At 52.2% G+C, this 17171-nt stretch overlaps 1 protein-coding gene across 1 annotated transcript in view; it reads left to right on the top strand.

Moving 5' to 3' along the window:
* Nucleotides 1-17171, top strand: part of DOCK4 (dedicator of cytokinesis 4) — a 282383-nt gene that overhangs the window by 11135 nt on the left and 254077 nt on the right. The window lies entirely within an intron of this gene.

Here is a 17171-nt window from a genome sequence, read left to right as displayed (position 1 = left end):
AAATTCACTTAGTAAGGCAGTGTATAAACATATCACAGAGAAATCAGTGTGAAAGTTAAGACAGATATTTCCCCTCAAGCTTTAAAATGAAGATAAGGCCCCAGGATGGTGATATTACTCATTCGTGAGCCTGGGGAAACAGCCCCGAGGAGGGGGTGTCTCATATCCTGGAAAACCAGAAGTTCTACAAAAGAATAGAAGTTTCATTTTCAGATAGTCCCCAAAGCAGTGAGTCACCAGCCACGACACTGCCCAGTCCGAGCCAGTTGTACTTTAGTAGCTGGAAAACCTCCTTCCTCTTCCTCCTGGGCAGTCCCCCTGCGGCCCCCCCCCCCCATCCTCCGCTCCGCCCTGGACCGATGTTATGTCTTAGACAATGGCTTGCTTTTTGTGTGTGTGTGTGTGGTTTCCTTCTAAGATCGGGCAGAGGAAGAAAGTGTTTGGGTTCAGTATTTATTATTGTCCTTCAAGAGATTTTTGGTGCAGTAAATAGAAACCACCGTATATGTTTGAATTTCAGAACACAGAGTGGGTAGGCAGAGGAAAAAACCACCTCGGGACGGGCGCGTGCGTGGCGGGCCCGGCTGCAGGCCCGGGGAGGGCGCGTGCTCGGTTCACGGCGACCCAGCTGGCTGGTGGCGGAGCAGAGATGCGGACACGCCGCTCGAGTGTGACGCCTGCGGCCCTGTCCTGGCGCCGCAGTCGTGCACGCACGCGGTGGAGCACGGCGGGGCTGGGGCTGGGGGGCTCTAGGAACGTGGGGGGATGGGAGCGTGCAGGGGGGGCGGGGGCAATCGGGGGTGCGAGCCCGGGGCCGGACGGTGTGGCCCGGAGGCGGCGCGCTTCTGGGAGTGAGGGCGGGGCTGAGCCGACCCTGAGCAGGAGCCAGGGGAACCCTGGAGTCAAGTCCCAGTTCTCGGGGCCGGGGGCGCAGGAGGGCCGCGGGGACGCCGACGTCCGCGTCCTGTGGTCCTCGAAGCGCCGGCTTTGCGCGCGGGTGCCCGGGTCGCGTCCACGCTCGGGGGGGGGGGGGGCGGCGCGCAGGGCCTCGGCGTGCAGGGGGGGCGCCCGCCGTCCCAAGGCCCGCGGGGGCCTCCGCGTTTGTCCCCGCACGTCACGCCGTCTTCCCCGTCTAGCAGGTGCTTCGCCTTTAGACGGCAGGCGATCTTGTTTATGAAGCAAACTTGTTGACGCGGTTCATCTGGGAAAACCAAAACGGTACCCGTGACGTTTCCTTGTGCGGTCGGGGTAGAGTCCGGGGTCACTGCGGCCACGAGGCCCTTCCTCCAGGGCGCCCGTCCTGCACCCCGCGCCCCGTCCGGGGAGCCGCTGACGGGTGCTCAGGGGCGCGGCGCTGCCCCCCGGCCGCCCCACTCGCTGGAACTCGGCCCGGCTTCCCCGTCCGCCTCCCTCCTTCACCCGGGAAGCCTGAGGGCGGTGTCGCTCCTCCCGGCTCTCCCCGTGCTCCCCAGTCTGAGCCTTTCTCGGGGCGCCCACGCCCGCCCTGCCATTAGCCTGCCTGTGCTACAGGCTCGTGAAGCCCCCGGAGGCGGAGACGCGGCACCTCTCGGCTTTGACTTCCTTGGAGGGTGACACAGAGCCAGCTCCCAGCAGGCTCGGTGAGAGGTGGGCCAATGCAGGGACGGTGCCTTAGTTCACCGGGGCCGCTCTGACAGAACACCCCAGACTGGGCGGCTTACCAGCAGGGGTTTTGGAGGCTGGGAGTCCAAGAACGGGGTGCCGGCCTGGACAGGTTCCGGTGAAGGCTTTCTTCCTGGTTGCGGACTTCTCCCTTGTGCAAGGGGTTTGGGAGCTCTGTGGGATCTCTTCCATAAAAGCACCAATCCCATCCGTCAGGGCTGCACCCTCACGACCCATCACCTCCCAAAGGCCACCTCCAGTGGACTCTAGGACATCAGCATATGAAATCGGGGGGGACACAGACATCGAGACCACAGGCAGCCGGTTACTTGCCTGGGGGAGAAAACTCGAGGCTCAGGGTGCTGTGTTTGTTTATGCAGCAGCTTGTCCAAACTGCGCCAACCAGCCGCATGGAGACAAGGCCAGCAGGTTGGAGGGGGCACGCTCCCCACATCCCACAGCATTGACCAGAGACAGACAAGTATTGGTCAGAATTTGCCAAAAGTATATGAAAGCACCTACATAAATTCTGAAACGTGGAGCGTGGTGGTTCTGCTTGTTCTGTGACCATGCAAAATTGGAATGAAAAGATCGAGATACAGCAAAAAACAGGCATGCTGTGAGTACTAGTTCATGAGGAAATCCACTGCTAGCCACTGAACTCTGCAGAGACAGGCCTCGGTATGTGTATTTTTTAATTCTCCTAGCATAATATTTACTACGTAATAAATTGTACTTTATAATACATTTTTAATGTAAAAAAGACAATGAGCTGCTGAGTCAGTGTGAGCAGGCCTCAGTTTTGAGTGTTTACAAGTCTCTACACCAGCACGTGGCTGTTGGATCCGTGTAAATAAATCCCAGAAGATGCTCCAGCACATCTGTTTGTCACATGCTCTGCCCACCATGTGATGGTCAACTGTGGAAAATCTTCTGGCTGATACTGCACCTTGGACATTTTTATTGCTTCCTGCAATTTTAGGATGCTTTTCCAACTTTTAGTGATTCAACTTCGCAATAAGAGTTTCCTAGCACTGCTTTTTTTAGGATCAGTATCCTGAGATTGAAAGCCAGGCTGTTATCGAAAGATGAAACAAAACTAGCAAATATGCAGTTAGCCATTGATGAGAAACAGCATTTCCAAATCAGCCAAAACAAAAAATATTTATATGCTATATGGCGTGCTGAAGAGACTACAGCTGTCATTTATAGCTTCCTACTTTTTATTTTTGTTGTCATGAGAGCAGCCTTGTTCATGAGAACGTTTTCTTAGAAGCCATCTGTCACGCCTCGTGTGTCACAGGTTGTGCTCTGCACAAGGTGGCTGGGTGCGGGGTGCGTCCCCTGGGAGGAAGGGGCGCCCGCGTTCTCAGTCACACAGCGATGTGACAGGGGCTGCAGGAACCATGCTCACTGCTCTCACCAACTGACCTGATGCTGAGCAGGTAAAAATTTGAAAATATAAAACAAACTTATTGGGATAAAATGACATTTTTATCAGTTTTATGTGATGAGGTTCTAGCTAAGAGGTCCTCAAGAAAATAAAGAAACAAGAAAACTTTGAAAATCAAAGTTTGAAAACCACTGCCGTGGCAGGATGCCTGAAATGCGGCCGGATGGAGTATTGCAGGTGAATTTCTGTTACAACGAGCTTTGGTGTTACTGACCAGCTTCTCCTGGTGAGCTGACGCATTTCTGCTCTAAGTGGCGGTGGAGGGATCTTTTGGTCCGGGGCGCTGTGAGCTGTCATGGATTTATTGTGATTTCCAGAGCACACATGACTTGTGGCACAGGCTACACCACTTCTAATGATGCAATGAAGCTGTTCATCTCTGAAAAAAACGTTCTCGTAAGACACCATCATACTAGAAAGTCCCTGTGCGGAAGGGTTAACGTGGGTTTATCTCATGAAAGAGCCTGGGGATCTTCCACAGTAACTGTGTGAACACTATGACAATATTTATCTCCTAGAGCCCCTCCATAAGACGAGAGGGTTGGATGAAGTAATTTGTTAGTGTCCCTGAAATTCTAAAACACCTTGTAAGTTAGAGATCTCCTTGGGCACGCTGACTAGGTGTCCGTGAAACTTCTGGGATGTTCTAAATATGCTATGGTTTGGTTTGTCTTTACACAGCTGAAGGTAATGAGTCTGAGACGGTGATTATTGGTGGTGGCTTCTTCTGCCAGACGGTTTACTGAATTCGCAGCTGTTAGTGTTCTCCTGGAGCTCTTGGGCAGTTTCTTCTAGTGTTTGGTTCTGTGATTTTGGTGTTTGGTAAATATCACCGAAACCCCCTCTGTTCCCCTAAGTCTTTCTAACCTGAGTAAGGCATTGCCAGGGTCATTAACATATTCCAATGAATAAATTAAAGCCTCTGCTCTATTTTTGAGTCCCATTGTACCATTCGAAGGAAACAGATTGGTTAAAGGGTTCTTTCAAACTTGGAAATAATTTATTATTTCTGAAAGCTTTTGTTTTTTTACTTGTGACAAAAAAGCTCAGCGATAGAAACACAATGTTACGCTCAGCTCCCAAAAGGGACAGAATCGTCTTAGATCTCATTCCGCGGCCACATCGTATCACACTCACAGACCACGCTATGCAAGTTTGGTCGGATTCCACGGCCCGGTGGCGACCACTTCCTAATTGGAAAATATTAGGACTATTAATCATTATGACACCAGGCACAAATGTCGGTGTGGCATGACATTCTTCTTTTCCACCTGAGAGACGGGGCTTCTGCGAGCAACCCGCCCGCTCCGTCCCCCACTCTCCCGTCCTTCTTCCTTTGTGACTGGGCTCCAGTTCCCGGGAGCAGATCACGCGGAGACGTGTGAAAAGCGGAGGGCACAGAAGCGGAGGAAGAAAGTGTCCCTCCTTGTTACTCCACGGAGACAGCTGTGAGAAGGAAGACGTCGTACCCCGAGGAAACGGGGCTGGGCTGTTACAGAGACACTGAGCATGGTCTGCATGTGGGCGGCTGATGGAGACGGAGTCTCATGGGGCAGCAAAGTGACTGGAATCCGAATGTTTATTGTGTTCCTCCCAGATGCACTCCGAAGGGAAACGTTTGAAGCAGTTTGCCAGGATTTTCTTCTGAGGATAATAATTTTCTGACTATAGAAGTAATTATAGTTGTAATATGAATTATTTTGGTATCGAGTTTTGTAATTTCTTAGTGTTTTGGCATACTTAAAATTTATTTGGGCAGTTGCGCTTTTCAAGTGGGATTTAAAAGAAGAACATAACTGACAAATGCTAGTGTATCTCATGGTCGTCTTTAAAATATATATATACACATACTTTTCCCTCTAGGCATCAGTATTAACTGCTTTGTTAAAGGAAATGAATATAAGTGTATACCTGGCTTTTTGGCGGCCAGGACACTTTTGCTAGATGACTTTTGTTTAATAAATAAGCAACTTCTTTTGTATGTCCCTGAATCTCTGTCACCCTCTAAACTGAGATCTCGTAGCACTCTAAAGGGAGTACTGATGTTTTTTATGTTTTAAATATTTTCTAAAAGAGAAGCTATTGTGACATATTTGGTGGATATTAGGTCCGAATCTTGCAGTTTTTCTGCGGGTGCCTTGCTAAGCTCAGTGGGGAGGTTACTATGTTTACATTTTCATCCCGGGATGAATGTTGATTTGATGTCAGGTTTTAGCACAACCAGATCGAGTCACGATATAGGCAAAGTCGGTAACTTGCTTTTGAACAGTAAACATTGACCGAACTTTCAGTGCAGGTCTGCACAGTGCCCAGGTCGTGCGCACGTCACTTCCTTACACGCTCGTGACAGCGCCGTGACATGGGTGCGCTCGTCGCTCGTAATTTTACAGACGAGAGACGGAGGCGCAGCAGTGTCACGGAACGTGCCCGAGGTCTCAGGGCCAGCGGGCCGTGGAGCTGTGCCCGGCGGTCTCTTTCTGGAGCCGGCGCCTCCCGCGCCGCGGCGCGCCACCCCCGCCCGTGTTTCTGCCGCCCGCGTTGTGCGCCCGCTTGCCGGTGGTGGTGTCTCTCAGCCTCCGGTTGAGCGGTTGACCAGATGCACAGTTCTCGTTGCAGGATATGTTGCTTTCTTCGGAGCCAGGCAGGTGGGCCAGGATGAAGGGCTGTAAGGCGACCACAGACAGGCACAGGAGCTTTTGCGTGCGGCTGGCCCTTGACCGTCTGCTCCCTGTCGAGAGCTCCCACGGTGTTCCCCAGAAGTCCTCCAGCCCAGCCCATCGCCGCTACAGGGCTCATCAGAAGAGAGTGTGGGCGAGACTCAGCCAAGCAGGGGGTGCTTGCCGGAGCCTGGGGTTGGAGCATCTCTAGTGTGCACCTGGGACAGCCCCTCGCCAGAGTGGCCCTTCCCTCAACTGCAGCCGGCGCTGGCATGTACCCTCCCACCTCGCGGTCATCGTCATTCGTCGGGTGATGTAGGACGTTTGGGGCCACGTGCTCAGAGTGTGGGAAAGGCAGGCTGTGGAAGTAGAATGCAGGACAGCAGAGACCTGCCCGACCTCTAGTCGGGCGTGGGTCTGTGGCCGCCCGGGACAGGTGACAGTAAGCACCCTGGAGGGTAGGTGTGGTCAGACCGAGTGCATCTTTTATTTCGCGTGACTTTGCCCAGGTAGCGCACTGAGGGTGACCCACGTTCTGACTCCCTCGTGCAGTTGTCGGGTCTGGTAGGCAGAATACGACTTGACTGCTGAAGTCACAGCTTTCCTGTCTGGAAAAACGACACCCAGTTCCGTTGCCACGGGGCCTTTAACTATTTGTGGTGCTTCTGCACTTGTCCGGTTTGAGCCTTTTAGCCTCTCAGACGGTAGATGGGAGGGGCTCGTTCCTATTTAATGCCGCGACGGTTAAGTAAGGTGCAGCAAATGAAGGGACAAGGGAGCGCGGGTAAAACGCGACAGGTCTAGCGGCCCAGCTCGGCCGCTGTTTGAAGAACGACCTTAGTTTCTCTGCATACCGATTTTCCGTGCTTGAAGACTGCTGACCATCTCTCGCATGCCTCAGAGACGCATGCATTGTAGTCGGGGGACCCGGTGGGCGGCCGCCGCCTGCAGAGGACACCAGGGTGCCGCCCGACTTGGTCGCTGCGTCCCCCAGACCGAGCGCTGCCCTGCCGCCACTTCCTGTCCCGGCTGCTCTGTAGCCTGCTCCGCGTCCCGTGAATTCTGCATCATTTTTAAAGCCCATGCCAGTTCTTTTTAAAGAGTGAGAAGTGTCCTAAGCTTTAGTTCCCTGCTCTCTGAGTAGGGGGAGGAACACCTGCCTCGCTTGTTCACAGTGTAATTACTGTGATCAGGCGAGATCATTCTTGCAAAGCCCTGTAAATTTAAAAGGGCTCTACGAAGATTCGTTATGGGTGACTTTCAGTTCAGGATGAAAGTTGGCACTGCTTACAACAGTTGGTCGTGACACCCTCCATACCTGCCCCCTTCTCTCAGGACCCTCTGCCACCCCCGCGGAATACGGGGGGCACGCGGGGGGTTGTGAAGGAGCAGAAAGACCTCTGAAGTCCCCAGGGGAAGACCCGGCTCAGATATCTGGAAGCCAGTGTCGCAGGCGTGTGACCCTCACGGCGGAGACCACTGTCGGGGAGGAGTCACCGGCCGATCCCCAGGGAACCGGTGTCGGCGAGCGGGGGAAGGGCCGTGCTGCCTGGGACGAGCCACAAGGACGACAGTAGCTCAAAAAGGGGGAGAGAATGAAAGAGCCGTTGGGGCATCTGCTTCATCAAGCCTCGCGCCGGTCGGGGTTAGTTCACGCACTGGCGTTTCCCATAACATGCTCCCGTGTGGGGAGAAATGGAAACTCGTGCGCTGTGAAGAAATCGCCCCGAGCTGCGCCCGCAGGAAGTGCCCGCCCATCACATGGGGTGGGGGTGGGGCTGGGAGAAGCGTCTGGGAAAACCCGGCCCTGCCCACGCGTATTAATACTCGTGATGATCACCCTCTGCACGGCCCTCCGCGCGGTGCTCACTGACTTGTGAGCGCCTCCTCTGAGTTAGGGGTTTGGACCTCAGGAGGCTTAGAAATCCGCGCCTCTGTCACACGTGTGTGGGGCGTGTGCGTTGGGCAGGTGCGGTGTGCCGTGGGTGCCGCGATGAGCGGTGGCCGGGCAGGTCCGCGCGGGGCAAGGGCCCTTCTCTCCGGGCAGGCGAGAGCCTCCTGGAGAAGGTGGCTTCTGCTTAGAAGGGAGAAGGAGTTGCAGGCGCTGGCTGGGCGACAGAAGTGGGGGAGCACTTTTCCCGGGGAAAGAGAGAGAGTGTATGAAGGCAGGGCGGCCTAACGGCCCGTGGGGAGCAGCGGGGCAGAGGCGCAGAGACCGCTCCCCTGAGAGCTGTCACCGTCACCGCGTAGCTGACATGTTCCCTTACTCTGATTCAGATCAGTGGCTCTCGCCTGCCCGAACCACCCGCCCTTCCCCCACTCCCACGGGTGCTCGCAAAGGAACCGCTTTGATGACTGGCTGTGGGCAGGCCCTAGTGGCATTCGCTGGACAGGACCGGGAATGCTGCGTGACCGCGGAAGGAAGGACCCTCCCACCCCGGGTGCCGCTGACGTATCTGTGCCAAACCCCGGTCGACGTGCCACGAGCCCATGAGGCGGCGAGTTGCCTGCTGCCTTCGGCCGAGACGTGGAAGGCAAGGTCGCACAGCCTGGGCCCCGTGCGTCGCGGACGCTTTCTCCAGTAGTGTTTCGGTTGCAATGTCTTTTGCTCTTTCTTGTTTCCACGTTCGAGTGCCCTTCTGCCTTGTAAAAGGCTGGGTGCTGCCTTGTGCCGATAGTGTCTTCAAGGGGAGACCGTTCGTTCTCGCCCCGTCCCCAAGCAGAGACACTCCGCTGGGGAGTGTCTGTCCCTCCGTCCCTCCCTGGCTTGGCTGGCAGGTGGCTGGCTCAGTCTCTGCCCTCCGCAGAGAGGCCGCCTTCCGATCTGTGAGGGTAGCGGCGGGGCGGCCTGCGTGTTCGCGCCCTCGGCTCAGTCCGGGGGAGTGTGAGCTGGGACCCGTGCACAGAGATGCGGTCTGCGTGCCACGCAGAGGGAAAGCGTGGTGTCTGGAAGCCGGCCAGGGCCCCGCCGGGCCGGGCCAGCTGTGCTGGGGCCCAAGCGTCTTTTGCTCGTTTGAACGAGGACATTGTGCAGCCCCGGGGCCACCCCGTCGCACAACTCCAGAGGGCACCAGTGTGTCTTGTGGCTGCTGCTCTAGGTCTTGTAGGCTCTGCCTTGGTTCTGAGCCAGATGCTGCACACCCGGCTCTCCTGCCCTGGGCAGTGGATCGGTAGGAAGGCTGACGCTGTGATCCCCAGTTTGACCTGGACGGAAAGGGTGCTGCGTATTACGTTGTCTGGTCCTTTGGTTTCCTTAGAAGTGAGGCTTTGGTGCTCTACAAGCTCTAAACCTCACCCACCTGGGGTTTATACACGCTTGTGATTCAAAGCGCAAACCCTGGATGAATGTGGAGCATGAAGGTGAAGTCTCCCTTTACCTCCCCCTCTCCTTTTTGTAAATGGTCATCGCTAATGCTTCGGGGCGGAGCCTCTCAAACTCTTTTTTATTCTGTTGTCGTGTATATTTTTAAAAGTGCAATCACATTATTTCTGTTCTGCAACTTTAAAAACATGTATATCTTTCCATATAAGTATATTTTAAAACTAGCTGTCTTTTAAAAAATAATGTTTTTAAAATTTATTGTTTTATTTGAAAAATCATCAACAATAATAATAGCGTCATATTTAAACTTGGGGCTGACTGCGTGTCCTCCCCGTTCTGAACCCTTCCCACGAGTCACCACAACCCCATGAAAGGGAGGGGCAGAGACAGGCGACCCGTCTGAGAGTGTGCAGGGCGAGGGTGTAACGTGCTGCCTGAGGCCAGGAGACACGGCTCCAGAACACACGCTTACGTGTGCCCTTGACAGCATGCGGGATAGAATTCAAACGGTGCGTAAGTCAGCGATCTGGTGACAGTTGACATTCCTGTCCCTGGTCCTCAAGTTCTCCTCCCAGGGGCAGCCCTCTGTCCGTTCATCGTGAGCCCTCGAAGGACAGGTGGCCAGGGTTCCCTGCTGACCTTTGAACACGGAATGCTCAAAGGGCTTCCTGTTACCCTTTGTTTTATTTGTTTATGTTTATGTTCCTTGGAACCAGCATTTTCGTCTTGCTCTAGGTACTTGAATATTTTAGATTTCACACAAAAACGGAATCATGCAGTATTTTCCTGTCTGTGTCTGGCTTCTTCCGCTTAGTAGAATGTTGTCTAGGTCCATCCTTATAGTTACAAATGGCAGGACTTCTTTCTTTTTAAGGCTGAATAATATCTCGTATGTAGATACCACATTTTATTTATTCGTTCATCCCTTATGTACATTTAGGTTGTTTACATATTTGAGTATAGGTTTACTTTTAATAGTTACATATTATTGCATAGTAGGAATATATCATAATTTATTTAAACACCTCTCTTTGTGGTTTCCAACGTCGTGCTTTTCTAAACAATCTACCTCAAAGATGTCCGCGTTTACTATTATATGCAATCACGTGCAGCCACGTAATTACAGATTTATAATATCCCTGCATAGAAAAATTTTTGGAAGTGCAATTGCTGAGTTGGAAGGAATGCGCATTTCAACCTTGCAGATCTCGACAAATTATCTTGCCAAAAGTCTACCATTTTATACTCCCACCAATGTACTCGTCTCTTCAGGCCTTTGCCAACGTTGGCTATTATCGCTGACATTTTATTACTTTATGAAGTGACGTCAGTAGACCAGATGAGCGAAACTGGCAGCCTTTGAAGTCGATTATCTTCTGCCTTATCCAGTCTTGCTAGGGGTCACTTGCTCAAGAAGAAACGTTACGTGTAAGTTTTGCACCCCCCCTCCCCCGTTTAAGAAATATCTTCCATTCGTTTTCCTTTAAAATGCAGTGATCGCGTGCCATTTGTTTCTACTTCGTGAAAATAACTCTCGCCATGTCACTAACGTAGGGATGCTTCCTCGAGGGGCAAGCAGGTGCCGATTTGGGGATCGTACTTACTGCCCTCTCATACAGATGGTGCCCGACTTCCCGTGGTTCCACTTAGGATTTTTTGACTTTACGTTGATGCAAAAGCTGTACACAGTCAGCTGAAAGCGTACTTTGAATTTCGAAGATTGATGTTTTCCCTGGACTAGCGACTCGGGGCGCGCACGTTCTCGGGACGCTGGACAGCGGCAGCACCCCGGACAGCGATGAGCGGTGGGCGGGGCGCTCGCAGCGCGTTTGCAGCCTGTGATGTTTTGAACTTGCAGTGGGGATGTGGGGACGTGACCCCATCGTAAGTCAAGGCGCATCGTACATAAACCAGCCCACCCGAGGCGGTCATAGCCAAAGAATCTCAGGTTGCACGGCGGGGACCCCGGCTCCTCAAAAACAAGGTGCCGTCATTGGGGCCTGCGTCACGCGAAAGGACAGAAAGGCCGTGCGGTCCTCACAGCATCGAGAGCTCCCTGAGTGGCTCTGGGGCTGGCGCTTTAGTCACTGGTGCTGTTCTTCCCGAGAGTTTTCCGAGGACAAGCCTGCGCCTGTGACTTGGCCCGCAGACTTCCGTTCAGGGCACGCGGGGGCACAGGAGCATCGTGGGGCACGGGAGCACTGCGGGGCACTTCCGAGCCGGAGGAGCAGCTTCCGACCTGCCTGGCGGGCCGCAGACTGTCGTGTGGGCCGGTGTCGTGAACGCTGGCCGGCTGCAGTGACGGGGGGTGTTGGCGTGCCCGGGGTGCTGTGCCTCTGTTTTCTGGAGGTCTCTGGGCCTCCAGGTGCCCGTCGCGGGGTCTGGGAGAGCAGGGCTCCCCGGGAGGTTCCGCAGCCGCGGGGAGCCTGGGTTGTGATGAGCCGGCTCCCTCCTGCTGTGTTCCGACACGGGCCCTGTGGACGCCGTTGCTCCGGTCTGGTCAGCCTCCTGCCCCGTGCGCTGTGCTCGTGCTGCTGACGGCTGCTCACGGGATCACTCTGAAGCTGTCGCACTTTGGCTTTTCCATTTGAAATGTTGTTTCCTAGCCATGTTCCAGGTGAGACTTTCCGACTTACGGTTATTGCAGACAAGGAAGTGACGTTACGCCCAGCCCCCTGAACTCGGCTGGCAGCTTGTCAGTATGCTAAGAATGTGCCGATGAGTCCAACTGGAAAAGTGCTCATGCTTAGACTAGAGGGATACAGCGTAAGTTTAATATTCATCTCGCGTTTCATGAGCCAGTTTCACTGGCATAGTCCCGATTTTGAGGCTTTTCAATAAGGCTGGCCTAATCAACTAAATCTTGACAGTAGAACTGCCAGTTTTATTCCGGTATTTCTAATTAAGTGAGGCTTTTGTAGGGTGTGGAAGAAAGGATTTTGAGATGACTCGGTGTCAGTTACAATCTCAGCGATTCTCGAAAATCTTCCTTCCGAAGCAGTTGCATTCTCCTCGAAGGCATTTTTTGAGTGCCAAGCATCTTTGACTTGCCTCCGGGTTTTCGTGTGTGTGTCCCTGGGTTTCGAAATATCTTTGTGTTGGGCGTTTTGCTGAAACGCCCTGACAAGTAATGATACGTGAATACTGTATGACTTAGCATCCACAAGGCAACCGTTTGGTCACCTGAAAGTTTTTCTCCTGTGGTCACGTGCATCTCTGTGTCTATTCCTAAGTGAGCATCCTAACTTTTTGAGCACTTAGCATAACTGTCGAAGAGTTAGCTAAACTCAGAAGAAGATTTTAGTGACCGGGTGCTACCAGCAACCAAGCGATGCGCTTGGCGTCTTAGTCCGGGCAGCTTTTCAAAGGCCGGGACTCGGAGTGAAGCGCACGTCTGTAGTCGAGGGCCGACGGGAGAAACCGCAGAGTCTCAGCCCCGCTCTCCCGAGTGTGTCCCTGCAGCCTCCTCCTGGTGCAGGAGCTGGAGAGGCCGGACGCAGAGAAGCCGCAGTCTTACCGTGCGGGTCTTTCGACCGCGTGTGGCTGGGACTCAGGGCTGCCGCCGCCGCCGCATTCTCTCCCGCGGCTCCCTCGGCCCCGCGCTCACCTCCTCTCTCCTCCCCGCCTCTTCTGGGAAAGCTCTTTATTCATTTGAAATACAGAGTGACTTAGGACCGTTCAAAATTAAATGAGAAAAAGGCATACTGTGGGCCTCACTTCCTAAGTGCAGGGGTGAGTGATAGGGCCGGACCTGTCCTTACAGCCTGGAGCAGAGCCCTGCACCGTTGAGGGCATGCACTGCTGTGACCCACGTCGCATGTCACCTGTCCCTGCGGTGAAGGGAGGTGGGAGCGGGAAAGGTCTTGGGGACGAGGGAGCGCTTCTCATGTGGCACTTAGCAAAGCCAGTTTGTTTATTAGGTTGATCCTGGCCCCAAAGCCGTGTTATTTACTCTCAGGGGGTGAGCGTCGTAGGGCGTGTTGTGTGTGCACACACGTACACGCACAGACACGTGCGACTTGTGCTGGGCAGGTCGCGGCTGGGGTTGGGCGTGCCGCGGAGATTGCCCGTGGCGCCTGTAGCGTGGAGGACAGCGTTTCTGCAGAGCAGGGGGCCTTTGCTTTGAGCAAACCTCATGCCATGTTGCTAAAGATCTCCGTCTCCCCAGACTCTCGTTTTAACCTTGTAAAGGGCTCATTTCAGGTTTCTGTGAAAAAAAAAAAAATCAATATTCCCCTATTGCATTTGACATATCATCTATGAATGGATTTCCAAAGAAATTGGTTTACAAACGTGTAGGAGGATATTTCGTTTGACAGCAGCTACTGTTAAACGAGCAGTCGTGTTTGTCCGGCATGTCGTTAGGTCCTTTTACGTGCATCGTTCCCTTGTCTTCTCGCAGTGACCTTGTGAGGCAGGTGATCAGTTTCCTCCCCGTGTCTCAGAAGCGCTAGCTGAGGTTTGGAAAGGTTGCTTACCTGGGGTCGTCGCACAGGTGAGGCAAGGGCTGATACCGTGCCCAGGCCTGTCTGGTCCCCGAGCATTAACCCTTCCTGAGGTGGTCCAGTGTCTGCAGCTTCAGGACAGGACGGAGCCCTGCCGTGGCCGCCCAGCTGCTTGGTTTGGCTGTAACCGTGCGCCCTGGAGCTGAATTGTGGGACAGCGACAGCTGGAACAGGGAGACGGTTGTCAGGAGAATTATTTTCCCTGCTACCCACGGCCTGCCTCACTGGTGCTGTGACCTGGGACGACTGAGGTCACAGCAAGATGACCTTCCCCGAGATCTTGACGGAAGACGCGAGGCTGCTCACCTGGGTGACCGGCATCTGGGCAGCGGTCCCATTTAATAGTGAACACAAACAACACGCCCCGCCTCCACACTGGCTCTTTCCTCACACGCAAGCTCATCACTGAACACAGTGCTTGCTCGGAGTCGGTTCCCACGTCGTGACAGGGACAGCTTGGTGCTTGGAAGACTCCGCAGGCTAAAAATTGTTATAATTAAAATACAGTAATTGGCAGGTTTGTGCAGAATACAGGTTTTTCTGTTTTGATTCCGGAAAAGCCAAATAAGGGCATCGTATGTATAAGACTTTTTTTGTTCCCTTGTCTTCTTCTCGTAGTGACCTTGTAAGGCAGGTCACTTTTTTTTTTTTTTTTTTTACATTACATCTTTTGGTGCCAACAAATTAAGACATTAAAAATTTCGTATTATTACTATTTAATAATGGGAAGTTAAAACGAGAGGTCTCACAGACAGCAGGAGAGAAGAACGAGGCTCCCACCTGCACTGTCTTTGGAGTCAGGACCACGCAGAACATTCTGGAGTAGAGTGGAGGTCTTCAGTCAGGCGGGGCTCCCAGGCGCGTGGACTCCGCACGAGCAGGGCTGGTGGTGGCGGCGACGGTGGCGGCGACGGTGACGGCGGTGGCGGCGACCGTGACGGTGGCGGCGGTGGCGGTGGTGGGCGCAAGGGAAGCTGGTTTTAGACCTCAATGTCAATATCCATTATTGCTTTAGTGTCCGAGTCTGCATTTCCTGCTCCCACATGACAAGAGAAGGTCTCCCACAAACCTCTAACTTACCGGGGTGCTCTTCAGACCCTAAGGTGGAAAAAGTCCTGGGCCTCCAACGGCGATGATTGAAACAATGGTGTTGGAGGTGGTGAAAATTAATGACTGTAAGGACAGCTGAACAAATACTTTTGCAATTCAGGTGGCGTCCAATTCCTTATTTTTCACAAATTGAAGGAGGACTTAATTGAGCTGTCAGTTAATCATTAAAAATGATTTTAATGATAGATCACCCTGACATCATTTTTGGCGTATGTCCCAGAAGAAATTTAAACCATTGAGGAAAATTATTGGAACAGATTTAAATTTCTGTGTAGCTATTCGCGTGAACAAGTTTCCTTAGCCTTTAGGTTAATTTAGGGGTGGGGCAGATAGGAACAAAATTGATGCTGAATTTTGCCTCATTTTAGCAATATTCATCTCTAAATTGAATTGGAAAAAAAGTGGCTCATTTATCTCAAGTGATGTATTTCTAAAGCAACTAATGTTTATTTTAATGATCATTTATAAAATATGTAACATTTGTGTTTTTATCAATTGTATACAACTATTAATTAATGTAAATCCAGATTAAAAAATAATGAGTCATATGTTCACAGGAAACTTAAATATTTACATTTATGTTCTGTGTATGTAAATTTAAAATGATCCTGTGATCATAAATATTTTTATTTGTACATACATTTTTACTTTCCTGTGACCATAAAATGTTTACATACATATAACACTTTTCTATAAATAATGCATATATATTATATTTAATTTGCAGAGATATATAACAGAATGATTAGTAAAACTTTCAAACATAAAAATATTTTACAGTAAGATAAAATTCCATGGGGTTTCTGGAATGAAATTCAAAAGAATAAGGAACAATGCAAAATTTCTGTTTTATCAGTTTTTAAAAAATGAATAATCGGGGATAGCAAATAGCTCTGCTTTTTGAATTCAGATACATTTTAGAGAATCATGTTACAGTTTAATATTCAAATGTCATTATATGATACCTTGGAAATTAGATTCTTTTTAACTATTTAAACTTGAGATGAAAAAATTTAGATGTCAGCTCAAACATGTGCAAGGGGAAATATAGCTGTCATAACAATTATTTTAGAAGGCATGCAAGCAAAAACATTTTGGAAAACATTGAGATAAAGCATGCACCATCTAGTGAGAACCAGCTACCAGTCATTAGAGAACATAATCTGGAAGTGACAAAGAGCCCTAAAATTAGGTCTCTGGAGCCCTTTGGGGGTCACATGAAGAATGGGGTGGGGAGGAGCATCTGCTATCCTAAGGTAGGGGTGAGAACTTTTAGTTAAAATGGCTGTAGTTATTATTTAAAGGGCTGCCTTTATTCCCTATAATCATGTTTTTCCCTTTTGGGCGTGTGCTTGCGTGTAATTGTTGTGGTGTGATGGTAAAGTGAAGGTTTTTGGGTCCTTCCCAGCCAAAGATTTGAAGGTCTCCAGGTGGTCGGGGTTGGGAGCAGGCAGGTCGCATGGTCCGGCCGTGGTCCAGGCCGTACCTGGCAGGCCAGGGTGGGTGCAGGTGGGGATGAGGAGGGCACAGGTGCGGAGGAGGGGGGTTGAGGAAAGCGAAGAGGAAGGAGAAGGCTGCATCGGGCGGGCACGGCAGCCCTCTCGTGGCTTCCTGGCAGGGCGCTGGCTGGGGACCAGTCCTCCCGTCAGGCTGCGTGGGTGCGCTGCTCACGCTCCCATTTTGGTCACTACGCAGTTGGACATTATACTGCTTAAGCAGCCTTTCTTGGGAGTCGTTTTCCACTTGCCACTGGCCATGAAAGTGTCTTGCTGTGGGGTTTCGCCTCGCCAGCGCCTGTCCTCGGGCGTTTCCCAGCCTCCCCTCAGCTGACACAGCCATGACCGGGGTCTCCGGCAGGTCTTTGTGGTGTGTTCCGAGTGTGCGCTGGCCCTGGGGAGCAGGTGATTCCTATGTGTTGTCCCACCAGTAACTGCTTGGGAAGCCGGATGAGGTCCCAGTGGAACCCCTTCGACCCAGCTGCCGAGTGCCTGTAAGAGAGCCAGGCAGGCTGCAGAGCCGGTTCTGCTGGCTCTGTTATCAGTCTCCTGAGGACGCCATCCCGAGGGAGCAGGGCTGAGAGGACCTGCCACCTGCAAGCAGCCGCCTCGCCACCAAGTCTTTACAAAGAGACAATGCAAAACAACCCAGTGCCGCAGGGCTGTGTCTGGGAGCGACCCTTCCTGCCTTCCCTTGAGTTGAAACAGTTGTGTTGAAGGGTGGGAAAGTAATGATAAATTGGGGGGTTCAGGGGGACGTCCTCCCTTTTGCTGTTCCTTGCTCAAACAGTGGACAGGGGAAATCATGCCATGTAGCAGTTTGGTGCCTCCCTGGTTTCGGACTGGGTGCCTGTCGAACCTGGAGCTGCCTTCGTCAGGCCAGTGTGCTGGACATGGGTGGGAATACGTGGGATTCTGGGTAGTCGTCGGTTGGCCTTTGAGCTGTGGACCTGCCAGATGTCTTTGGTGTCCATGAAATGAATAATG

Source organism: Rousettus aegyptiacus, unplaced genomic scaffold, assembly GCF_014176215.1.
Source record: "Rousettus aegyptiacus isolate mRouAeg1 unplaced genomic scaffold, mRouAeg1.p scaffold_m13_p_13, whole genome shotgun sequence".
Taxonomy (NCBI): Eukaryota; Metazoa; Chordata; class Mammalia; order Chiroptera; family Pteropodidae; genus Rousettus; species Rousettus aegyptiacus.
This window is presented reverse-complemented; position numbering and strand designations above follow the sequence as displayed.